The sequence below is a fragment of the Triturus cristatus genome, chromosome 9 (assembly GCF_964204655.1).
Source record: "Triturus cristatus chromosome 9, aTriCri1.1, whole genome shotgun sequence".
Taxonomy (NCBI): domain Eukaryota; kingdom Metazoa; phylum Chordata; class Amphibia; order Caudata; family Salamandridae; genus Triturus; species Triturus cristatus.
In genome coordinates, this window is record NC_140592.1 from 451,772,558 (window position 1) to 451,794,349 (window position 21,792).

The window sequence follows — 21,792 nt, forward strand, 5'->3', positions numbered from 1 at the left end:
TTAATATTGCGGGCCAGTGGTAAGTGTGGCCCTTGGAATAATTATTTGGACACAACACCACGTTCTTCCACCGGAAGATCGCAGATATACACAACAGCTTCGGACCCCAGACTCCGCCTCCAGTCACCGAACCAGCAACCCCCACCACCACCCTCAGCGCCTGGACCCCCATCAGCACTGAAGACACCACCAACGTCATGAACTCCATCCACTCCGGCTCCCCCTCGGACCCATGCCTCCATCATATCTTCAGCAAAGCGGACACCATAATCGCACCCCATCTCTGAAACGTCATAAACATCTTGCTCGCGTCAGCCGCCTTCCCCGAGAGCTGGAAGCACGCAGAACTCAACGCCCTTCTGAAGAAACCCACAGCGGACCCCAAAGACCTCAAGAACTTCCGCCCCATCTCTCTTCTCCCCATCCCGGCCAAAGTCATCGAGAAGACCGTCAATAAACAGCTGACTGCTTTCCTCGAGGCAAACAACTCACTCGACCCATCCCAGTCCGGATTCCGAGCCAACCACAGCACCGAGACTGCCCTCATCGCAGCCACCGACGACATCAGGACCCTGATGGACAACGGAGAAACAACCGCCCTCATCCTCCTGGACCTCTCGGCAGCCTTCGATACCGTATGCCATCGCACCCTAATAATCCGCCTCTTCAACACTGGGATCCAATGAAAGGCCCTGGACTGGATCACCTCGTTCCTCTCTGACAGAACCCAGAGAGTCCGCCTTCCTCCCTTCCGCTAAGAAGCCACCAAGATCATCTGCGGTGTACCCCAAGGCTCATCGCTCAGCCCTACCCTTTTCAATATCTACATGAGCCCCCTCGCCGCCATCGCACGCAAACACAACATCAACATCATCTCCTACGCCGACGACACCCAGCTGATACTCTCCCTCACCAAAGACCCAGCCACCGCCAAAACCAACCTACAGGAAGGAATGAAAGACGTCGCAGAATGGATGAAGCTCAGCCCCCTGAAGCTGAACTCAGACAAGACGGAGGTCCTCATCCTCGGACAATCCCCAGCCACTTGGGACGACTCCTGGTGGCCCTCAGCACTGGGCTCCGCACCGACACCCTCGGACCATGCACGCAACCTGGGATTCATCTTGGACTCCTCCCTCACGATGACCAAGTAAGTCAACGCCGTCTCGTCATCATGTTTCAACACCCTGCACATGCTCCGAAAGATCTTCCGGTGGATCCCCACCGACACCAGAAAGACGGTGACCCAGGCACTCATCACCAGCCGACTGGACTACGGAAACGCCCTTGTGGGAGGGCAGGTTTGATAAACAGGCGAGGAGGCTGTATATATTTGCCAAAAGAATGAGTTTTATTTTGTTTCTGGGACAAGAGAGTTCTGGATGTTATTGAGTCTTCTGGTTTCCCTCCTGAGAGTATTTCCGCCTTGTCTGAGGGGTCTGCAGAGCTTGAGCTGGACGTGCCAGGTGTTTCTTCGTCAGTGTCGCGGCCGTCTTCCCGGAGGCTCATAGGAGGGAAAAGAGGGAGCCGTCAGTTATGGATTTCCTGGTATGTCGCGTTTTAGTAGCACTGTCACCACACCACAGAGTGTTGTTCGGGATCTATCAGTTTTAGGGTCGTGAAGGGAAATAGGGTAATTACAAAAAGGACATGAAAACCATTAGGAGTCTTCTAAATATTTATCTGCTCCTGTTTTTATCGTGCAGTACGCAAGAACTAGGTTCTCGGGGTGAGGAGAGAGCGAGGTCCAGGGTTTTAACGACGTATAGCCAGGACCGACTTTAACAAGGCAAGCATAGCGCAATCAATATACAGTGTACCAAACTCAGCCTTCCACGGTCTCCCCAACCTCCCAGTCAGTTCGTTCCCTCCCGCCTTCCGCGAAGCCCCTCAATCCCTCAGCTCTTAAACCCCTGTGACGTTTTCACTCACCGGCCCCCGCCGCAACTCTCCAGAGTTGCGGCCGCTCCCCAGCATCCTCCGGAGGGCACCACCAATCTTCGCACCACCGGTCCTCCGGCTCCGCGTCTTCCCTGCCTTCTTCCCGGCTGTCCTCATTCGCGTCCGCTCTTCCCGCTGTCCTTTCTCCGAATTCGTCTTCTTCGTGCTGTTTGTTCCGAGTCCCTTCCGCTCTCTCGCCTTTGGTCCATGACGACGGCGTCCCTTCTCCTTCGCCTTTCGTTGGGTGTTGGTTTGAACTTCCGGGGTTAATCCCGCCCTCTTCCGGGTCCTCGGCTCCCGTCTGTGGATAAACAGGAGAGGAGTATGGGTATCGTAGTTCAGTGTAGTCCATCACTTTCATACGGGGGAATTTGTGTGGAAAGTTTCGATCAGAGCCCTTCCATGGCATCATACTCGTGAGGTCGTCCCACAATCCCTCACAGCCCTATACGCCGGTACCACTGCCAAACTTCAGAAATTACTACAATGCATACAGAACGCCTCCGCACGACTCATCCTCGACATCCCTCGCCACAGCCACATATCCGCCCACCTAACAAAACTGCACTGGCTCCCCGTCAACAAGAGGATCACATTCAGGCTCCTCACCCACGCACACAAAGCGCTCCACGACATAGGCCCAAATACCTCAACAACCGCCTCTCGCTCTACACTCCCACCCGCCAGCTCCGCTCCGCCAGCCTCGCCCTCGCCACCGTTCCACGGATTCGCAGAACCACCGCCGGAGGAAGATCGTTCTCCTACCTGGCAGCCAAAACATGGAACTCCCTCCCCGCACACCTACGAACAACCCAGGACCATCTCACCTTCAGGAAACTCCTCAAGACCTGGCTTTTCGAACAGTAGCAGCACCCCCCCCCCCCTTTCAGCACCTTGAGACCCTCACGGGTGAGTAGCGCGCTCTATAAATGTTTTGATTGATTGATTGATTGATTTGTGAGGTTCTTTTGCACTTTGGTGGGGAAAAAATGCTGCTGTTGTCTTACTTTGAGAGGATATTTTCTTCACTGTAAGGTCACTGATTGACTATAATTCTAACTTTTTAATGTATGACCTTTTGGTCTTTTAAATTGTGCATTGTATATATTGTTGTTGTCTATTGACTTAGGGCTGAAATTTTGCTTGCACTTTTTATGCTCCTAATTGATCGAAATAAAAGTGTATTGATTGAACAATGCACCAGTACACAGTGGTGAGGCAGGGATGCGTATTGGCCCTTGCTTTCTTTGCACTCTCTATTAACGATGCCCTTGAGACTCTTCTAACTTGTATACGTGATTCCCCTAAATTAAACGGACAATCTACCCCAGCCTTGTTCTTTGCAGATGATTCCCTTCTAATATCAAAAATCCTCATTGACCTTAAAAATATTTTAATAAAGATTACGCCTTTTTGGGACCTTATGGGATTAGGAATCAACACACATAAGAGAACTACATGGCCATGAAACTCGATAGATCTTATAGGGGTAATTTTGCTATTTGGGCTATACTTTCAGAGAAGAAGATACGTTTGACTACTTTAGAATTAAAGCTGACAGAAAGTTATCTTAGTCTCCTCAGATACAGAAGGCCAAGGCCACCCCATAACATTGGGCTGCAGAGCCTGTAAAACTTCAAAGTGCATCAGTTTCAAGATCAGTTTCTCCTGCTTTAGAGGTGTAGAAAACTAAGGCACAATCTGCGACTCTTTGTGGAGCCGAGTGCTGAGGTTACACTAACAAAATTCCGTTGGTTGTAGGGGAGAATACTTTTGTTAGCTCACTCCTTAATTTACCCCAGAGCACACCCTTAATTCCCTTGTTCTATGATGTTGCACTATGGAAAATTGATATTAAAGCAAACCTTAGGCAAATTTTATTTTTGCTGAGAATCTGGGGAACCCTAGGATTGGTACTGTATAAAGATTGTTTATGGGAAATAATCTACCTTGATTTTTCGACCAGCCTTCCTAGGATTCACCTATAAGATCTTGTCTGACCATCTTGGGCTTGGATAGCATCTGGTCCAATCCATTGTCCATCACTCCTGTATACACAGTTGCTGTAAAAATGCTATATTGGAAATACATAGTACATCAAGTACTTGCAAATGCAGCTACAGGGTGGTTGACAGCTAAATATTTCGCTTTTGAACACTCACTGTATTTTTTTTTTTTAAGCACAGATTTTATTTGCCAAATAACAAATATAGCGCAGAGCACTATAACCCAGCAACACATGCAGGTAGAATGTACATTGAATTGACTTTGACAGTTTCAATAGCGAAATAGGACAACTTAAGAGCAATATATTTGAAATATTAACAAATCAAATGAAAATAAAACAAAAACCCCAGAACCCACCCCCATCGCACTCACACCTACCCCAGAGCAGCACCACAAGGGAACAGTCTTGTCTAGCCAGACATGATACACCAGTATCCAAGGGGTGATATTGCATGTCAACTAGAATTGGAGGGAAGCCAAGTCAGGGGACCTGGCTACAGAAACCGGTTCCAGCTCTAGGCCTCGGTACTCCGCCCATCGCCTCCAGATTTTATAATGTTTAAGCGGGCACCCCCTAACCCTCACTGTATTGTGAAATTTTTCTAGATGAAATATATCTTCCCCTATCCAAAACACTATGAAATTCTGGGTAGGAATTCTTTACATTAAGATCCTTACAGCTAATTGGAATCCATCTCAGGTCAACAATACTGTGTGTATGGGTAAACAGCCTTTACAACAAAGGCTGAATAGTGCATGTCTGACCAATGAAAGACTTACCACAAATGTGTCATTACCTTTACTAAGCATGCCTTTAAAACGAACATTTGGTAAAGGCGTGAAGATTGTTACAATTGAATCCCTTGTATGCTGTGTGTAGTGTGTGCGCCGATTACGCCTCTCCAACAGCCATTTGCCATTTTGCTGCCACATTCGTGTTTGCTGTTGCATTGCCTCTCAGGAGCTCACACGTTCCATTGTAAGTTGTTCCCATTTACGGGCCCTTCTGTCTATCACTTCTAAGTTAAGCCAGCCTTTCCTTTGAGCTCTGGTCGGTGTCTGGTTTTCGGACTTGAAGTTTTAGAGCATTTGTCCTTCCCAGGGGTGTGGCTTTCCTTCCCTCCCGCATGTCCTCCAAAATTCCATTCAGGATTCATCTGCATGTTGTTCACTCCCACAGGGTGGGGATACTGTTTCTTGCCTCCTCTTTCATGTTTCCCCTTTTTCTTAAGCGAAGTTAACTGTGCAAGCAAAGCGTTACTGTTTGGGACGCTCCTCTTCTGTCTAAAGCTTGAGAAGATGCCGTAATGCGTGTATGCCATCTCTACATTGTTTTGTTCTCTTTTCCTAGTGCACAGTCACTGGTTAGAACCACGCGTGGAGTTACAGGACAGAACTAAGTGTAAAGTCACTGGGCAGAAACACGCGTGCAGTCACTGGACAGAACCAAGTGTGAAGTCACTGGGCAGAACCACGCGTGCAGTCACTGGACAGAACCAAGTGAGAAGTCACTGGGCAGAAGCACGCGTGCAGTCACTGGACAGAACAACGTGTGCAGTCACTGGACAGAACCACGTGTGAAGTCACTGGGTAGAACCACGCGTGCAGTCACTGGGCAGAACTACACGTGCAGTCACTGGACAGAACCAAGTGTGAAGTCACTGGGCAGAACCACGCATGCAGTCACTGGGCAAAAGCACGCGTGCAGTCACTGGACAGAACCACGCGTACAGTCACTGGACAGAACCACACGTGCAGTCACTGGACAGAACCACGTGTGAAGTCACTGGGCGGAACCACGCGTGCAGTCACTGGACAGAACCAAGTGTGAAGTCACTGGGCAGAACCACGCATGCAATCACTGGACAGAACAACGTGTGAAGTCACTGGGCAGAACCACGTGTGAAGTCAGTGGGCAGAACCATGCGTGCAGTCACTAGGCAGAACCAGGGGTAGGATGCTGACAATCTTCTAAAGAGTGGAGGTACGCATTGCAAAGCCTTCTTATTAATTAGTCTGAAGAGTGGGGCTTACATCAGAGTTGTGTGTGTGTGTTCTTGTGAGTGTGATGTAGAAGTATGTGTGCTTACATCTATTGCTGATCATATCTTCTTTGAAGTCTGCATACAAACCATGTTCTGATCACTACTATAGCTTCACCACACTGTTCTAATGAACAATTAGAGCACTAACATTCTTTGTTTAACTGTGAAATCATAAGTAGTCCATGATAGGGGCGCAAATTATAGTTAATTGACTAAACTATACCTGGGATACGTCAATGATTTTGGGTTTCTAAAGTAAGTTATTGTCTCCTTACAACACCCAAGTATAACTTCACCTTAACCTTTTTTCAGTGAATTTCTACAGGCTCATGATCAGGTCTTGTGCCCAACCCTCCACAGGCACCCAACTCACACTGCTCATGGCCTTTGACTGTGTGCAGTGTGGGTTAGCCACAGGGCTTGGGCTCAAGGGAAGGCCATACACAAAGCCCTCAGCCAGAAGCCAACTTCTCCTGTGCACAGTCTTTGGCTGTGTGCAGCAGGGATTGAGGACTGGGTCTGCCTCCAATCCTCTGCGGCCATTCATCTGCAGTCGCCAAACAAAGCTGGGCACAAAGCTTGTCTATCAAATGTCTTACTATTTTAAAATTAGGGGGTTGTTCAGTTGCTGAGAAGCTGGGTAGAGAGAGTAAACAGACGTGAAAAATGGATATTGTACTTATGTGGACGCCTCCCTCTTTACCTATTTTTAGACTCCTTAAAAATACATTATCCATCAAATTACTTCAATCCTATTCCTTCCCTAGCATTATTAACCTGCTGGCTTCATACCGGTACTAACATCACAATACTTTTTTACTTCAGCCTGCTCGTCAGGAAAGACTTTAAATTCAAGAGCTCCTATCCAAAGAAAATGGTGTTCGGGAATGCCTTACATTTGTCTTGAATAGAAAAGTATAGTTCTTTACAAGTTCTTTGATCTCTGTGGTGAAGCTACAGTTGCTCAATAGTGAGTTAACAGACAGACTGCTGCTGGTGAAGTACATGTTTTGCTCTGCATGTCAGAATGTTTTACTGACATGGAAGAGGATGATATTGGAGAACTCAAACAAAATGTGCTCTAATTTTAGCTTTCTAGAGCATAAACCATAATTTCTGTGACAAAAAGAAAGCAATCATTTCATCATGTATTGCAGTATCCACTGTGGAAATGTTAGTGATCTAGTTGTTCATTAGAACACTATTGGAAAGCTCTTGCAGAAAACCAGAGGCCATATTATACATTGTGCCCTGGGGCACAAGAGGCGTGTGGGCCCACAGTGTGTTCTCCCTGGGCACAGTGGTATTACAGAAGGGGCTTACAGACACTTGTGCGTCCATTTCTGTAATACTGGTACCGCTGGCACACATGTAGAGCCAACCCCGCCATGAGATGGCATTCCATCATTTGCATGTTGACATGGCCCCATGCAAAAAAGGCAATCGCTTTTCTTCTGTGCATGCATCAGATTATAGACGGGGAAACAGAGACAAACAGGCTCTTAGGATGCACACTTACAGTGCGCCACAAAAAGGTGGGCCAGTGTTAGTGCGACTCCAGAAGGCAGCCCTCTGGATTGGGCAAAAGGGGTCCTATGGACCCCCTAGACATCCCCCTACAGGTGGATGCAGTCACTCGCTGCACCCCCCTGCAGGGAGATCTCTCTTCCTTCTTAAAGGGAAGGTGGCATGCCTGCACTGTAAAATGCAGAACAGTTTTGAAGCAGCCATTCTGTATTTCCCTGAATGGGCTGTACCCAGGGCAGCATGAGTTTGTGGCTATCATAGGGGCCGTGCATTAATTATAATAGGGCATGCTGTCCCTATTTGCGACTGGTGAACCTGTTTAGAGGTGTCCTCTGGTCAAACATGGACAGTGCAACCTTTCCATAGTACAGCCCCTGGGTATCAAATGGCGGGCTACTGCTGTTGCGGTTGGAAGTGCGTTCTTCTAAAAATATCAGACTTTCTTTTCATGTGGACGAGGACGATAATGAGAACTCAAAGAAAATGTGTTCTATTTTTTGCTTGTGAAGCATCTTCTACATCCACAATGAGAAAATCATAAGAGAAAACAGTTTTCTCTCAAACATGGCTCATGAACTACCAGCAGAAGATCAGCATTTTAAACAGGGTAAAATTATAAATTACCTTACAGCACACCAGAATTCATACAATTAGTATTGTCACCAACAAATGAGTTACATTGTGACTAAAATATGTTGCCACCCTTTATATGTGTTTCTTTTTGTGACCCTAAAAAACAGGCTTTCACTGCACTGCAATTCAATAGCGACTATGTCTGTGAGTCCTGTAATGTGTGCAACATGTTGTTCATGGGGGCAGGATGAGCATCCCTTGCCCCCATTGACAACATGTTGTTGCACCCATTACAGAACTTGTGGACATGATATCGATTGAGACAGAAATATTGGAAAAGAAATTTCGTGACACACAAATATAGAGATGCACAATTACCGTTGACAAGAATATTGTTTTGTGAGGTAAATAATATTGTTTTCAATAATAACTATGGCCCTAATTACGATGTCGGTCAGACGAGTGTCCGACCAACATCGTAGTGAAAACTGGACCGCCCGACAAGCAGTTGGCGGTCCCGCTTCCAATATTACAATGCAACCGCCTTCACAGCGGTTGGAAAATGTTTTTTTTTCTTTTGGGGCTTGTCCTGCAGGCTGTAGCACAAGGTGCAATAGAAAAAATACACTTTTAAAACATCCATGCCCTGTGTGCCAGGCACCATGCGGTGCCCACCACACGATACATGGATGCTTGGGGGGGCAGGTGCCCCTAGGCCTCATAGCGGAGGCTGTGGGAGGACAGAGGCCCCAAAGTCACTTTCCGACAGCCTTTTCATGTCAGAAATTCCAGCATGGAAAAGCTGTTGGAAATGGACATCATAATTAAGGCTCCCTGTTTTTACCGATAAATACAGACAGAAAACCATTTATTTTCCAGTCTGTATTTAATTTTAAATATGGATAAGAACAGAAATTCAGTTGGTTTTAAGTGATTCTAAATGACTACCAAGCCAATAGCTGCGCAGATTGAGAAGGAAATAAAATAAAAAGGAAGATATTTTAGTAATGGGGTTTAAACAGCAGCAGATATGTACAAGGTTGATCTTAAAATGCTCATGTTTTCATATAAGTTTATTGATTTATCTTATGTGGGTGCTCATATAATTGAATTCTGTCAGATATTCAACTAAGAGCTTTAATTTATCAGCTAAATAAATGTGGAAATATACTAGTTTCAGCTATATTTTTTTACAGCACCCAAAATAAAAATGGATAAATACAGATAAAATTGACAAAAAATAAATATGGATAAATACAGACAGAAATGCACAAAAAATAAATACCATAAAACTGGGAGCCCTAATCATAATCACGACGGCAGTGCCTAAACCGACACCACCAGCATTTGGGGATTAAATGTTCGACTGACGTCTCGTCGGGCTCCTTGAGCCGGTTGGAAGCGCAGCGGAATTTCCCCACAGGTTTCCCTCCCACTGCCAGTATCATAATACAGTGTAAACTGACTGTTGTACATGCTCCCATAGGGAAATGTGAGGTGGTGTTAATCCCTGCACCCAGTGGCAGACACGTCAAGGTGCCTGCCATGGGGTGCAGGGATTAACTTCCTTCGGCCACGGCCCAGAGGCCACAAAGGAAAGGGGGCCCTACTATGGGGGCCCCAAACACGCCTTCTGACAGGGCTTCCATGTCGGAAAGGCTGGCATGGTAACCCTGCCGGAAACCGTGCATCATAATCTGGATGGCGTAAACCGCCCTCCATCTGGATTACGGGCCAGTTCTGACTGGCGGACAGCTCATTGAGCCTGTCAGAAGCTAGCCGGAATGACTGTCTGGTTTCAATTCTGACCGGATGAATCAAAAACAGCCGGTTGGAGTTGGAACCGATGATCTCGGTCGTAAGGCTCTATTTATATTTAAAAACAAATTAATATTTGTGTCTATTTTTCAACGATATTAGTGTCAAATATGTATTTATTCCAATATTTTTATACTTACCATTATGAGTATAGGATCACAATATTGTGGTAAACAATATTTTTGCACGATATGCTTGTCAAGTATATTGTTGACCCCGATATTGGGTCATTATTTCAATCTCCTTTAAAGTGATCAATAAGATCATATCTGGACACCAACGCTCAAGCTATTACTAACTGTTTCTGGGGTTAACGACTTATGCCCACCGAGCACCTTTTTAAATTCTATTTTCTCAAAAACTGCTGAACGTATTTGAACAAAATATTGAAAACCATCCCTTCTGGGTAAAGTTCTAACTTTTTGTCAAATGTGGTGTAATTCCATTTGGCTGTTATTTTTCTGATCGGAAAGCAAACTTTCCTATTGAAATTAAAATGGCAAATCAATGTTTTGGGACCTGCCCCTTTTTCTTGGCTATCATTGACAAATGAGCACAAGACATTCCATCAAGGGGGCAAAGCAGCTAAACCCTTTTTTTAGAATGTTTTGTGCAGATTTATCGAATGGCACCAAAGTTATTAAGAAAACAAAAATTGCCTTTCCTATGTAAAGTCCACCCTAGCTATAACTACTCTACTACTATCACTGACAGAGTAAGATATACGCGCATTCACATACATTTGCACTGCAGGTCACAGGTTGAAATACTGGTAAGATTTATTAGTGGATTCAGACATATGTTGCAGAGACTGTTCTTTCACCTGTAGATCACAAGTTCAAATCCTGTGAAACTGGTTAGAGTTTCAGATGCCTGATGCAAACTTCTGCTTCTAAATCCTTGAAGATATTTGTTCCTAAAAGGTTGACAAAATTGTGTAAGGCAATAATATTATTAAGTGGCAAAAAACTATTTGGTTTGTTTCTGTGCTTCAGAAATGCGTATTACATATGGTATGGCAGATGAGTAGAACTTAAGTTTGTACACCACTTTAAAGCCTACTGAGTAGGGCAGACAACATACTCTGAACTGACATTTTAAAAACATTCTCAAAGACCTACAATTAACAAACAGGCTAGGGGCTGTCTGTTATAGCTAATTTCTCTCTGTTTATCCTTGTAGAGGAGATACCCTAACAGCAGGAGCTACTTGCAGGATTTATAAATGGACTTTTTTCAGTCCTTCTCAGTCCCCTCCCCTTTCTAGACATGTGAACCTGACTCTTTGGAGACATCAGTCTTTTGAACAAAAAAGGGCAAATTTCAGCCTTATGAAGTAATTCCAAGCCACCACTCAGTAGTACCCTACGGCTCATGCCTCACCTTGCCTAATGGATGCAGCAGCAATATCTTTAGACCCCCATTGACGGCACTGGATTGACCCCTTGTCCCATAATTTGGCCCTAAGAGCTTCCTGTTTGCTGCTGAGACATTTGGGGAGGGAAAGAACTGAAAGGTGCAATAGTAAGTAGGGCTCTCATTACCCTGTTTACTTTCTTTTCCTACTGTTATGGCCCCTCAAAGTTTCTAGTAAAGTTTGTCTGCAATTATTTGTGCATAGAGCAGACCTCAACATCCACCCCTGCTTATTGTACACAGGGCATAACAGAAAACCTTGAGGGAGGAGCATAACTTAGTCAGTGGGATTCGGATGGGAATCTCAAATTTCCCATCTGAAAAACCAGTGGGCTGCAGGTTACAGCGATGAGGTAACCAAGGTTCGAAGTGGGTTGAATCCATCAGAAACCTTGCCAGTACTGATTTTCATTAGATGGGCCTCTGTCTAGAGTTGCACAGTTAGCAAAAAATGATAAGTTGGAATGCTACCACAAGCAATTGCCACGATAAAACTATTTGAAAGCATTCAATGCACCACCGTTTGGGTGTTTGATTGCCCTTAGTATGCCTGGAATCTTGAGACTGGTGCAGTTTCCATACCTTCTATCACAATGTTTGTGAATTCCAAAAAGAACTATAATTACACAGATTCAAGGAGTACTTCTGTGGATGTATATTTACTACTTTTTTGGAAAACCAGTCTCTATATATACTTAAAATCCCAATCAAAAAAATGAACTTGTTGAAACCTCTTAGTAAAGTGAACACACCAAGAAAAACCTACACAGACATAGCAGAATCAACACAAGGTCCTCAGGCCCACTACCAAAACAAGAATGCATTTTTGGGGTGTCACTCCCCAAATACTCCTGCTAAAGCTACGGAACTGTCCCTCCCACCAGGGCCTGATAGTTTTACGGGGGACCTCATGACTATTGTCACATACAACACAATGACCTTGAGTCCCTCTCCTGTGATCACTTATTGTCAATGTATTTTCACTGCACACACTCTCTTCATTTCAGCCTCAGAGACCTTGATGGTAGAGTTGTCAAATCAGTGCATGTGGACAGGGCTTCATTTTTTTTGTCCTTGCCTTTTACAAATCATGTTATCAAGTGACTGATGGCACCATGTACTATGCACAAATCACAAATAGAGGAGGGTGCGACTACAAATCATTATAGTGAGCAGGGCTGGGCTCTAACAGTCTGTGTTATGAAAACATTTGCCATGTATATCATGCAACAAACATAATGTACAAATATGATACAATCTCTTCAAAGCAAAAGTGTATTTCTTTAATATTATTTCTTTAATATGCAGAAGTGTTTCACCTTGGTACATCAGATTATATCACTGCATAGATAGGCATTAATTAAAAGGGAGTTTTAGAAACAAAGCAAGTCAGTAGTCATGAACCCTAAACTTGGCCTATATTCTCATTATAGATGGAGCAGCATTGCAGTCTATTTATTCAACTATAAGAGATGCTTGTACAGAACACATCCTGAAATCAAGTTTTTAAAAGTGTGCTCATATGTGATGATAAAGAAAAAAGAGGCTCTGTGAAATAAAATATGTGCTTATGATCACACAATTTGAATAAGCAGGGAAGCTGGCATTGATTCCAGGTTATCAAGTTTCATATTTTGATATTCAATCACCATTTGAGTATCTCTGTCCAAAGTCCAACTACCAGAAGGCATACAACAATGCATTTATTTGGGTTGTGTCGCACCCCAAACACTCCCTAAAGCTATGCCCCTGTCCTTGAAGTCCAGGTGTGAGCTTCCCTTCTTAACACTGTCTAGGATCTTTGTATATCTGGCAGATAGTGGAATCTCACAACTTGCTCACCATATTTGCAGCCCTTCTGCCTCACCATTTTGCATTACACCACTGTAAATGATCTTGAGTCATCTCCACTGCCGCTTTTGGAAAAGTGTTTATGATTTTCAGCTAGATTTGCTCTTTATAAATACCAAAATAAATGCCCAAAAAACGTACATATAGGTAAGAAATAGCAATCACTTTGTCTTTGGTATGGGAAACTTGATATAGTATGTACTGTGAAAACCCTTTAGTACTCTTATACATAGTTTTACACACGTTTATGAATTGGTAAACTTCCAACTCCCTGTTAGTTAGAGGGCACAGTTCTGTCTATTTGTAATACTTGTATATGAATGATATTTGAATATCCCAATTTTATGTGCTGGGATGCATTCAAAATAGCATATAAGATAGGGTAAAAGTTACAGGAGTATGATTATATGTATTGCAAAATGCCTTTCTGAATCAACCCTTGTGACTTCAATTCACAAAATCATTTTTGAGTATGGGCAGTATTGCTACAGGAGTATTCTTTTATGAAATTGTTGGGAAGGAAAAGTCCTCTGCATGGTAATGGACATGCACCCTTGTCCTGAGTGCCCAATTGTACTGATGTCTGGATCTCGAATGTTGATTTTTGTTGTCATAGGCAAACAAGGATCATGTGTGACATACGCCTGTCTCACGGATTGCGGGTTTGTTGGACCAGAAAGGACTGCCAAAGCGCTACACGCATAGTGGTGGAAAGCTACTGCCTCCACCAGGAGTTTAGCAGCATGATTGCGGCAGTAGTAGCATACTGTGTAGTGACCAGGAGGAGTGAACAGGTCCTTTTCAACCTGTGTCACTGCAGTGAGGTCTACAGGTTCACTCTCTTTCAAAGTTACACTGCTATGTGCTTAACTCACCCTTGGCCCACATTGTTTTGGTGTCAAGTGCTGCGCAGCGCAGCGGTGGTGTATGCACTGGATGTATGTGTGCCTGGGAGGGTACAATACAGGGAAAATACAGTACTGAGCAGAGAGTGCATGGTGAGCGGTAGTGTTGAATGTATGTGCTCTTATGAGTGGTACAGTACCGAAAGGATGTAGAGCTGTGCAGTGCGTGCAGGACAAATGCATGTGCTGGGTGTATGTGTACCTGGGGATTCTGGTCCCCAGAAGTGTCTCTCTGAGAAGAAGATTGCAGATTTCTGACAGCTCAGATTCTGAAGACGAGCAGAGAAAGAAAGGTCCCAGTAAAGAACCTAAAAAGAAGGAAGGAAAAGACAAAGAAGAAGCAGTAAAAGAAAGTCAAACAGAACAAATCCCAGATAAAAATTTGAGAGAAATTCCACCTGAATTGATAGATTTGAATGAAGAAGGGACAGTTACAGAGAGAGAGGGACAGATTGCGGAAGACCCCCGAGGAGGTGTAGGGAACTGCAACATCCAGCTAGGTGAAGGGACAAGTAGTCAGCAGGAAGATTGCGTGCCGGAGATCCGAGGAGGGAAAGAAGTAGGGAAACCAGAACAAGTGGTGGATAAAGGAACTGGTGAAAAGGAAAAGCAAGTTGGAACAGAATCAGAAGAGAGCGGGAACGAAATACCTGAAGGTCGAGTTCTGAGAAAGAGAGCTTGGAGAAAAGAAAAGAATTAAAAGAATGTCAAAGAAAGTAAATTGAGAAGAACTGTAAAACCAGAAGTTTGGCCAAACAAAATAAAAAGACTAAGATATCGACTGTCTCGAGTGAAATCACCAAGAGCTGAACAGGTGAATGAAGTCACGAGTCAGGAAAAATCAAAGGAAAAAGAAACAGTTGTAACAAAAGAATCCGGAAGAACAAGAAAACCTAACCAGAAGTATAAGTCGCTGGAATGGACGTATGTGGCCCTGCCTGAAGAATCCCAAGAGGCAGATAGTCAAGGAAATCCAGAGGAGGCTTTACTGAAAGTGGTTAAAGAAGAAGAAGAATCAGAAATCCTGAGAGTTCTCTTGTCCGACATTGGAGAAGAAGAAGCAAAGATTCAGGAAATTCTGTATCCTGATTGGGTGAAGGAGGCAAAGGACGATGAGATGCCAAACTGAATAATCAAAGAAGCTGTTGATGTGGACAACGATAATAAAAGAGAAGAAGTAGAAAACTAGTAGAACCAAGTAGAAGCTTAGAAGCTTTGGGGTAGAAATTGGTCACAAAGTAGAAGAGGCTAAGTCAAAAGACACGGTCTATTTAGTAAAATGGCTAACACGGATGGTAGTAAAAGTAGATGTACAGTCATGAAAAGATGGTGTAAAACATGTTGCTGTTGTACAGGATGATTAATGCTTTTATGGAGCATCCTAGCTATTGTAATATCATTTAAAGTCACAATCGATACAATAGAAGGAAATGGTTAAAACAAAACTAACATAGGTAAAATTTCAAAGGTAGCACCGACTGTAGAAACAAACATTCATTTGCATAAAGATAGGTCTATTAACGACTTCTCTAATAATGTATTTTCAAAATTATTGTATGAATATGTAAAGACTATGGACGTAAGGGACTGCTACGTCTGCATGCAGTTACCTGCTTCTGTGGCAGAGGGAGTGACTTATCATCACCTTCCAGCTACTTATGGAATAACATGTAGTGTAATAGCTAGTTTATTTTATGAGATAGGGAAATTAAAGTATTATTTTTCAGAGGTAGATAACATTTTTGCATTAGTGCCTGCTAATAATAAGTTAAATAAGGTAAGACCTGCAAAGGTTTTAGGTGAAGTTTTCCTAGAGACTAGTGAACTAACATTAGAAGCTGTGTTTAAATGTAATTTGACATGCAGTTTACAGAAAGAAGAAAAGACATTTTTGAATATGGTTGAGGAAAGAAGACATAAGATGCACAAAAAGGCATCAGAAGGAAAGGTTGAGAAAACAGCTTGGGACATAGAAATGGAGAAAAACCTGACAAAAGGAGAGTCAACACCAACAATAGCTTTAGATAGGCCTCAGGAAGGAAAACTTTGTATAAGAAGGAATCAAACTGCATATGATAACCTGTTTGTAGGTAATAGTGAGTGCCATGATACATACCGAATCATGGGTGGATGGGGATTCAAAGGTGGAAGAGATCCAGTATTCCCTGGAATATATTTTATCTGTGGGAATAGGGCATATTATCGTTTGCCAGACCATTGGTATGGCACATGTTATGTGGGCCTGGTATTTCCAAAAATCTTTCACATGGACAGAGAAGAGGGTGTAAATAGTTTAAATAGTCATTTAGTGCGTAGAAAGAGAGAATCTTGGGCAGAAATTGTGGGTGACATCTTTTGTGCACTGAAACCAGCAGTAGGAATAACTCTGAATGCAAATAAAATTAGAAGATTATCTACAGTAGTGGATCGCTTGTCAACAAGCACTGCTCATGGATTCTTATTGGTTAATACTGAAATGGTTGCCATGCATGCTATGGTGATGCAAAATCGACTTGCCCTTGACATTCTTTTGGCAAAAGAGGGTGGAGTCTGTGGAATGCTGAAAGTTCAACATTGTTGCACTTACATTCCAGACGAAAGTAAAGATCTAAAGGTTTACATTAAAAATATTACTGAATTGCACGATGAACTTGTACCACTGGAGGTTGAAGATGTATGGACAAGAATGGGAAAGAAAATAGCTGCTATTAAAAGTTTCTTAGCTGAAATAGGTAGTACTGTTATAGGTAAAATTCTGTTTCCTTTAACATGTGTGATAGTTGCAGTATTAGTGATAAGATTAGGGTGTATGTGTTGCAGGAAAAAGAAAACAAATAATCAAATAAAAAGAGATAAACTTAAGAGAAAAGGAAAAGATCCAGAAAAGGATTTTGAAGAGATAGCCTTAGATGAGTGGAAAGACAATATGTATAAGAAAACAAAAAGAGATGAATATGAAGAAACTGAATTTTGAGCTATGAGTAAGAAGTCATTTCAAATTTCCGTAAAAGGGTACTAAATTTGGGTGTTTTGTGGTGATAAAATCACCAAAGGGGGGATTGCTGGAGCGAGGTTTTCCCTAAGAATTGTATACCTCCTCCATTTTGTCATTTAGAATTAACATGAATAATTGATTAACATTAATAGTATTAATTGTTTGCTGTGGGTTTGATTAATCAACATTACTAATTAGAAAATACACGTGGGAATCGCATTTGCATGGCCTGATTGATACGTAAATAATTTCGTACGCATACTAATGTCAGATATTTAGAAATTGCATGTTATATGTTCTTTTGTGATGTGATTATGAATTGTGCTTTAAATTGTGAGTATAAACTGCAATGCGTGTTGCTTTTGCTAGATAAATACACACACATAGAGGGTTTAGTGAGGGAATAACATTTTAATAGTCATTTAAATGTATTAATTATGTTTTGTGTCTCTTTGCTTAAGTTGACCTTTCTGGAGTGGCCACAAAATGGCTACCATTCCTATTTTGAGGGACAGACGAGATACAGAAGTCACTGAGTGAAGTGCGCCTGCGATAAAAGATGAGCAACAATAACCTCGTCCTGACCCCAGGCAGACTGTACTCGTGAAGGACGCACCGGGAGGGGTGCCAAGCCTCAAACAATGAACTTCCTTAAACCTTGAACTGTTATTATTGATGACACCATGAGCACAAACCCGCATGGGAATAAACATGCCCTGGATGGACTAGAAACTGTTACAACTTTATTAATAAATTGAGAACTACATCTAATGCAACATTAAATGTATGGGAATCAGGAAGAATGATTCTGGTTCAACCAATCGAATTTGTTCTAAAACATGTATTGTAACATTTGTTGTCGAAATTTTACTATAAAAGTAGACTAGAGAGGGTAGGAGTCAGATCGCACACCTTCACTTTACCAGATTGCCCAACGTTATGCTGACGGAGAGGACGGTGACACTGCTGGACAGCTGCTTGCCAGAGACTCTGATGGACTGATCAGATGCCCAATTAACTTACGAACTGATTCTTTGATTTATGGGCATAGAGACGAAAGATCTGAATTTGACATAGAGGACGCCATTTAGCCAGATTAGGTAAATAGGCGAACTAAAATATTGAATGCTATATGATTTCCTTATGCTTCAATTAGATAAACATACTATTTCATTTAAAGAACTGTGTCAGGTTATTATTTGAAGTGTTTTGATACATGCATTGTTTAGAAGGATAAGATGTAGTTTTACCCAGCAACTAGCTGATCCATGGCCAATAGCATGGGAGGAACTGTTAGGTTATAAAGGTATTAAGACCCTGGTGAGGTAGGGATGATTAGGTGAATTTGTTGTTACTCATCAGGTGATTGGTGAAAATCTTCCTCCCATTGTTTTTTTCCAGCGCATGAAATTGTAGGAGGAATTCCCCTCTCCCTCTCAAGGACCATTGATCTAAAAAGTAAGAAATGAATGATTGGTGTTATGGACCCCACCAGTAAATGAGTGAATGAAAGTGGTAGTTGAAGAAGATCTGTGGTCTGGTCTGTAGTGAGGGGATTTGTGGTATTCAGCACTGCAGCACAGTCAGTGCTCAAGGCTGAGGCTACTGGGAGCCCAAAGCAGAACTTCAAGGATAAACAGGAAGTCGATGTACCAGCAATAGTACGCGGTGCCCAGGGGTCATGGTTCCTCGTTAACCCACGATAGCCACGGACCTCAGATTTGCTGTGGACTCAGGGTAGCCTCGGGGAAGTCAGGAAATACACCTCTGGTGATGCAGAGACTTCAGCGTCCAATGGGAGCTTAGGAATTGCAGACCGGACAGTTGCTTCTTTGGTGCCTGCCAAGCAGGGGAGTCACTCCTTGACTCCAACGGAGATTTCTTCAGTCTTCTAGTCAGGATAGAATGTCGAAGGCCCAGGATATATTTTGCAGAGTTTTGTCCAGGGTAATCTAAAGTCTCAAGGACTGGGTTCCCATACTTATACTGAGTTTGGGGGTTGGACATACCGTAGGGACCCACCTATGGGAAGGTTTGGAAAGAGGGGTGGTTACACCCATTTCCTTTGTCCAGTTTTGCGCCAGAGCAGGGGCAGGTAGCCCCTGCAACCGGTTTGAACTGGACTATGCACAGGGACACCAAGTGTGCCCCCAGTGCAGGACTTCAAAGCACCAGAGAGTGCTCCCGCCCAGCCCCAATATACATCTGCCTGTCTGGGGAGGTGGTTACACATCCCTGGGACAGGAAACCTATTGTCCAGGCCTCCCCTGCCGGAGTTTCGGTCAGCAGCATGAGGCCAGACCCGTGTCTGTGGCAGAGGCATCCATTTTGTGATGCCAGGGCTTTAGAAAGTCGTACCGGTTTAGACCAGTGTGAACATGTCTCTCCCTCTAGAAGGGTGGAATGCAAACCCCGCCACCAGAACTGACTGGGGGGTAGTATTCCAAAGCGTTTGACACCAGACACACAACATGTTTCCGTGCAGCCATCCCAAAGTTAGCATTTACCGCGTGGTTATAATGCACTTAAGAGTATATGGTCAGGCTGCACCACAAACAGCATCAGAGGAGGTACTCCGAACGCTGCAGAGGGGCTCTGCTCATGCAGGGGCACCCTCTCACATAAAAACCAAGCACTCTGCCTTCAGGATTGTTAAGGCTTGCCATAGGAGTGACTTATAGGTTTTATATGTGTGTGCAATAATAGTGATATAGGTAGCCTATACCACTGTAAGGGGTGCAAGCACACCCTTACCCAGGCTGTAGTAGCAGACCTGTGGTGCCATTTTGGAGTGCTTCCCAGGGGTGGCATAATACATGTTTCAGCCCCTGGTAGGCCTCTGAGGTACCTATGCCCTAGGTACATAGTATACCATATAATAGGGGCTTATAAGGCACTCCAGAATCCAATTAGATGTGTACCTAAGGCACATGCAAACCATTTTAGAGAGGAAGCAGCTAGGCTGGGGTCCTGATTAGCAGGGCCACAGCCAGACTAAGGTCGAAAAACAGTGAAACACCAGCAAAAAGTGGGGGTACCCATGTGAAGCAGATCCTACTCTCCTACACTCCTGTCTCACTTACCCTCCAGTAGCTGGTTATCCCCTCTTGTTTGAGCATGGTTCAATTAAAATAATTGCACATATTCTATTTCACCCCCAGCTATTATGGAAAATGGGTGCAATCCCAACTCCCACATGCTCCAGGTATAAGAGTGATGAATGTGGCTTCTTCTTCCATATGGTGTGGGCCTGCCCAGTCATTGCACGATACTGGTTTATGATTTTCACTACTTTATTCAGAATCAGAGAGAGGCTGGTGCACTGCTCCCTCAGTGTCACATTTCTGGGTATCTTGGAGGATTTGGGAGTTCCGGGGGGGAACAGCCCATGTTTGGCATACTTACAACTGTTGCCAAGTGAGACACTGGACGATGTTGGAAGTCCCTGGGCCCCCAACACTGCCAGACTAACACTCCGCAATGGACGAGTGTGCCAAACTGAAGAACCCATCTACTTTGCCTGTGGGAGGTGGTGGTTGTTTTATAACTTGGCCGGTGACTGAAACAATGCATTCTGGGGGATACATACAAGAAAGTGCTGGAGCGCGGTGTTATGTCAAATTTGGCAACGCCACACTTTGAAATTTCTAAAATGCAGGGATGTGCCATAGTTACAAAAATACAGCATACCCCTGCGTTTCCCTAGCGCTGGTGATAAAAAAGTGCTTAACGCCAGCGCAGGGACCCTTGCGCCATGTTGCAAGGGTTACTGCGCTGCAGGGGCGATTGTTTAAGTGATGGAAGCGACACTGTCCTGCCCATAAATAATCAATAAAGGGGATTGGCTCTTTCTAAGTGTGCTGCAGAATACAGCACACATAGAAAGAGGAAAATATGAGGAGAAATTAATAATTTCTCCTGGTATTAACATTTTAATAGTGGCAGCTGCCACCGGGAAGCAGTAGTGGGGCAGGGAGGGAGGAAAGGGGGCGAGGGGAGTTAAAAAAAAAAAGATCACTTAACTGCCAGCTGGCTGCCGCCTCTCCTCCGTCCTCGCAATCCTTTTCCTGGCTTCTGTGCGAGCAGGAAGCACCCATGTTCACTTAAGCCAATAACAACGCTGCAATGCAGCGTTGTGATTGGTCTAAGCGCCATGGTTCAGTGCTCAGACAGGGAATGGGAGCCTGGGCATGTTCACCACCAGAACATGCAAAGTGCGCATGACTGTTTAGCCAGCCCAAGAAGGCCAGCCAAACAGTCATGAGCAATTAGAGAGTGCCGCCACTCTTCCTCCTTGTGCTGCCCAGCCTAGCTAGGCCTCGCAAAACAGCATCAGCACGCTAAAATCAAATGCTAATAACCTCACGCTATTATCATTTTATTTTTACTTTTATATAGTGCTGAAAGGCAGTGGGGCGATGGTCCTCCGCCTTAGCAGAGAAGCGGACCCTGCATTCTAAGACCAGGTATTACCTGGCCTTAGTTTTTGGCGCTGCCCCAGCCTCGTAAATCTAGGACAGCGTAAAAAAGCAATGGATGTTACGGTGGAACGCCCACAGCAACACACATTGCCCGCCCCTTTGCCGCAACAGACTGCGGTGCAAAGGAGCATATTTACAAGGGGGCGTTAAGCCACGCTAAGTCGCTTAGCGCCACCTTGTAAATATGAGGAATGGCGCAACGCCACTGGAGCATCAGAAAAAGTGATGTTTCAG